Source organism: Aplidium turbinatum, chromosome 5, assembly GCF_918807975.1.
Source record: "Aplidium turbinatum chromosome 5, kaAplTurb1.1, whole genome shotgun sequence".
NCBI classification, from domain to species: Eukaryota; Metazoa; Chordata; class Ascidiacea; order Aplousobranchia; family Polyclinidae; genus Aplidium; species Aplidium turbinatum.
The window spans coordinates 37748040-37754039 of NC_137476.1; positions in this window are offsets into that span (position 1 = coordinate 37748040).

Sequence of the window (6000 nt, forward strand, 5' to 3'; positions counted from 1 at the left end):
GGCGCGGATTATCTTCGAAAAAGTTATTTGTAAACATAATGGAAGACAAGAAGCGCCCTTGCAGGGACTTCCGTTCGTCGTAAGCTCCCTCGGGAGCTATGCTTCGTTGAGCTCTCGGGCTCCGACGGCCTTGGGTGTTCCTGCTCGTGGGGTAGCAGAGGTGGCTAGAAAAGTGGCCTCAATCGAAGGTTACCTCCGTGTCTGGAATGCTGGGCTCACTCGTGGAGGGCTGCGGCATAGAAAAGACGACTCCAGCGATCAGAAGCTCAGTTCCCCACCAGCAGAAGCTTTGCAGTAAGGGACCGTTCAAATATTACGTAACGCTATCGAGGGGGGTTATGAAAAGCGTTACGTTAGCGTCACATCGGGGGAGGGAGGGGGTTCAAGCAAAACGTTACGTAACGCTTACGAGTACGGTAGTTTATTTGTGCTGGCTGGTATCGTCGTGTGGATACTAAATATAGCTAAAATCATATCCAACAGCACCTATTCAGCACCAACAAAATCTCTATCAAGTATCAACTATACGCATAGCCGTAGGAGAGTAAAACATTTTGGGGGGGCGAACAAAATTTGCCCAAATTTTTCAAAGTTTGCCCAAATTTTATCTTTGCGTATATGTTTCAAAAGCACAAAATTACTCACAATCTCTGAGGTAGTGCATTTAATAACTCTACAGGCATCAACTTGGCCGTGTACAAAAACACAGGCAACATAACATAGGCTACAACAGCAAAACTAACGCTAACATAGGCTACAACAGCAAAACAAAACTAAAGCTAACTTAACTTTAACGTGCATTCATAGACCTGTCTGTGTCCCAATTAAATAAACGATCAAATTGAAGCACTCTTATGTGGCACAAAAATATATATTAAGCCTAGCTGGATTCTACAACAATTTAAACTGACTTACAGCAATAACCGGGTAACAATTGATGAATATCCTTGTCGTCAGATTATTTGAAAATCTCCAGCCTAAATTCACTAAAAGGCCAGACAAAAAGTAGCTCAATCTTTTCAATATAAAGATAGTCCAAAGACTCAGTATTTGTAAATTTGCATTGAAAAAAATCTAGAATGACAACCTATTTACTTATCAAACCAGTAACATTATTTAATCCATGCTACTTCAAACACTATAGCCTAAAAAACTTGCACCTTTGAACAAAACTACTTTTAATATCACAAATATTGATATATTACAATGAAATCATACTCAATGTTCTTACAGAACATCATTAGAATGATATTCTTACTTCATAATGAAGCAGCTACTCAAATTACAAGCACTGAAGAAAAGCTACTCCCAGGTGGTAACTTCAAACTTAATCCTTGCCACAAAATATTACAGACCTCATTACCAACAGCACTATTTACATTGCCTGATGCATCAACTGCATGAATTGGATGACAAAACATGAACAACATAACATGTGTTTTTATATTTGATTGTTGTTGCTCTAATACTGATCATAGATAGTAGGCTAAATAGCTGAGCATATCAAGCCCAGGACTAGCAAAGACAAACAGCAGTTTAAACAAAAAACTTTTTACATAATAGAAAACAGTTATATAAACCATAGCCCACAAATTACATGAAACTAAATGCTGGAAAATTTACAAATTATTTTCATTTAATATACTTTTTCACTTTGTGCAGGCTTATGCGGTAGTTAGTTGCCGAGATCAAATGCCCACAAAAGTGGTGTATACTGATACTGAATATGTGGCCTCACAACTGTTGATTTTTAGAGTTTATAACAAATGCTTAACTTGTTTGGCCATATTTAAAAATGATAAGCTATCTTTGTAGTATTTTAGTTAAGTTTTAATAATAATAATAATGGTGTTGCAAGCACAGCAGTGCTTTTTCACCTTCATAACTTACGTAGCAATATTAAAAAAAAACAAAAAACGGAATAGAATACCAACAAGGCATTTTGTGAACATAACTCCTGATAAGATTAATTTATCCAATAACTAGATAATTTTGCTCATACAACTACATTAGTACAAGAATCCAGTAGGGTTTCAAAATTCTACCAATGAAGAAATGTAAGCTAGTGTGTATAATATGATACTGTATATATCCTAATGAATATCTGTAATAAGCTTACCTCAGCTCGCCAAATGCATTATTTTACATTTGCTTTCTTTAGATAGTGAATCGAAAGTTACATTCTGCCCAAATTTCTATACCACATACAAAAGTTTTCAAAATTGTCGATGCGACATTTACATTCAAAGAAAAGTGTTAATGTATTTCATACAAAATGCAACACTATAAATTTACTAAACTGGTAAAATGTTGAAAACTCATGGTAAGAATTAACAAAGTGGCTATTTTTACACACTTGTTGCCATGCTTGCTTGTGAAAGGTGTTGCCAGAGTTAGGTTAACTTCTCTCAAATTAGGGCAGAATTCCTTATCTGGCAACGCTATTACGCGTATATTTACACTATTATTGTGTAAATATAACCACAGCCATGAATTAATTGATTCAATTAACTAGATATTTTTGCACAAATGATTTTTACAAACAACTACATCACAGTAGTAGGATATTAAGGAAAAAACTCTCAAAAAGTTACCAGTACCCAGCAAGCCTTTAAATCTTATATAGGTATCTAATGCAGCCTGTATTTTAGTGAAAATCAGTGATAAACTTACATTTGATTGCCAACTGTGCTCTGTTACAGTTACTTTTTGCAGTTTTAGAATCGAAACTTATCATTTAAATGCCCAGATTGCAATTGTTTCCAAAATCGATGATAATGCATTTTACATTCATTGAAAAATATCAATGCATCTCATAAATTATAATAATTATATAAAGTCTATAGACTGGTGAGACTTCGAAACATCATGGTAAGATTGATTTGCCCAAATAACTTTACATTTTTGCCCAAATTTGCGACATTTTTTTTTTCAACGGGGGAGCGACCGCCCCCCTGCCCCCCCATCTCCTACGGCTATTACTATACGGTACTGTAATTCCCGTAATTCCATACAGGTTCTAAGTGCTCAAAACCTCGCATTGCGAAATTGCAAGGCAGCATTCTTACATCACAAAGCTTGCTTTGATGTGAGTGAACAACATTAGGGTTGCCAGATAGCCTTTTTTTAGGCCAAATTTCAAAAATCTGGTCTTTTTTAATTTGACCCACCTTTTTTGACCCACCGGTGTACAAACGAACTGTCTGAAAGAACTCCTTGAAGCGAAGAAAACATGTCGACAAAATTTGGCGGGAAAGCAGAAAGTTAAAGGTTATCGCACCACAAGAAAACAACTAAAGTTCGGGATCGCAGCGAACGTGTTAAAGTGTAGAAAATTTATTAATAGTGGCAAACCTAATCAATACTTTATTATATTTAAACAATATGCATATAATGATATAATAGACTCTCGGATTTGAATGTAAACTTGCGGAACCCCTAGACCAGGGGTTCCCAACCTTTTTACGATCTCGTACCACTTGGACGCTGTACCACTTCTTGCAGAACAACTAATTTGATCGAATCATATTTTATTCAGAAAAATAATATTGGCGTACTAAAATAACACTAAAGCACCAGAACTAAATTTAAGAAAATTTTTTGTTTACTGTTCTCCAATTGATCGATGCGCGGTGTAAATTTGCTAACAGCGCATCGAAAGCCATTTCCGGGCGCACCTAGTCCGTTTCGAGTTTTTTACGTGATGTTCATCTTGACTGAAAATCCCTGCTCGCATTCCCACGTGGAAGGGAAAATCAGTAGCTGTGGAACAGCATGGAAAGCTAGCGTTGAATATGAAGAGGCCATACTGAGCCAAAAGTTTATTGGAAAACATTCCTTGGAACTGTTATTGAACATTTTATTTCTATCTATTTTAGCTTACAACTAGCATTATTCGACGCTATTTGTAGCTTATTTTTAAAACAGTAGATGATATCTATCAAAAGCAATCACTTGACAATTGACATGACCTGCATTTTGAAGATCGTAAATGATACGAAACAACAGGAATAGTTACGGAAAAATAAGAACAGGCTTCAGGAAAAAAAAAAGTAAACAAAACCAGATAAACAAAAAGTTGTGAATCCACGTTTTTGTGGTAAAAAACGGAAGCTAGCCACGTACCACCTGAAAAACCTTCGCGTACCACTAGTGGAACGCGTACCACAGGTTGGGAACCCCTGCCCTAGACTTACTGGCGGAACCCTGGTTTAAAACCAATGACTTAAAGCCTGAACTATATCCGTTTTAATTACTAAGTAGAGACATAGAGAATGTGTTAGCTGTGGACAGGGTGGTTCAATTGAGTTGAACCGGGTGAGCTACTAAACGCTTTCAGTATGTAGGCTACATAACGTTTTAATTCCAAAAAATAAATATAGCTAAAATTTCATGTCTCAAACGTAAGCTTTAGGTGCATACAAACCAAGATATTTTATCAGCACGTGTTTCCACGTCATAATTTTGATATAAACTGGCAAAACGGGCTTTGTAATGGAAAAGCGTCACGTGGGGGAAGGGGGGTTGACAAAAACGTTACGTTGGCGTCACATGGGGGAAGGGGGTCAAAAATTCGAAAAAACAGCGTTACGTAATATTTGAACGCTCCCTAAGTGTCCGAGCGCGCAAGACAGAAAACTTCACAACCTGCCAGTAATTGTGTGAAGTCATAGTATGTTAAATCCATTGTTCCACTATCAATTTATCTATAAACAATTGTCGTTTCATTAGCAAGTTGCAGCTCAATGAAGAATCATTATCACTTCGAGTGCTAGCCCTCTCAACCATTTGGGCGAATCTACCCTAAAGTCTAGCCAGTGCACATCCGTGCTCGTTGGTTCAACGTTAACACTTCTCCAGTAGGTAAACTACAGACCACCCCATGGTATGGAAGGCCTAATTTCCATCGATGACGACACCAGGCAGTAGCTAACCAACGGATGCCCTGACATATAGCGACAACACGAGAGAAGAAGTAGGTAAAGCAGACAATAATTACCACCTAGGCTACCTTTCTTTTTACACCTATTAATGAGCCTTCTCTCCAGATTTCGATAATTTTCGTCTCCTACGAGAATTTAAATTTTCCTTGTAGCTAAGCTTCTCTTCCTCGTGGAAGACCCCAAAGTTAATTCGCTTTGTCTACGGGCAGACCGGGTATAGGAGTCAAACGTACCAGAGTTACGGTCACGTGATGAAGACACGGGGCGCTGTCCGGCTATAAATCTACTGTCGGTACCAGTCGCCTCACACGATGGGCCGCCCGGCTCGTCGTGGGCCGACCTGTTTGCATTTACAGAAAGCTAAACCTGTCTCTCTGGTTCGTTTCGCCATTCTAAATTTTACGAGCGAGTTGTATAAAGTTTTCGACCACACTTTCCTTCCACAGGTACCTAGACTTTCCAGCCTGGCTCCTGCGATCTAAGCTGGTGGACTTTCCTTCCGGGTGCATCGCCACCCCATAATCACGCCGTTCCCTATCGCCGCGGGGCGTGGCAGGCCGGTTCTTTAATTAAAGTCTTGTGCTTGTGCTTTAATTAATTATTTTGTACTCGGGCGCTGTTGATCAAAATAGAACAGTTCATCACCTTTGATCCTTGTGGTGTTTATGGAGATGCAAACATATCGCGCGGTCCTAACAATGTAAAAGTTCTTTAAGTACGGTATGTGCATTCTGTAACGTCGTAATGGTCTGGTGTACTTGCTCACCATGGAAGTATCATGACTGCCTGGAATCGAATTTGCGATGGGAAAGCTCACACTAGCAAAGATGGCGGTTGAAACTGAAGCTAATCACGTAGAAATAAAAAAAAAAATTGTTTCAAAGCGAATAGAAAATATAAACATTAAAAATTCACACCAGATTAGTTGTTGTCATTCCATCATCCAATCCAAACGAGTACGAGTCCAAATATCACAATGAAATCGCAGTTCATATTAAATACATAGCAATGATGGACAAAAGAAGGCAACAGAAAACAATATAGAAGCAATAAGGGG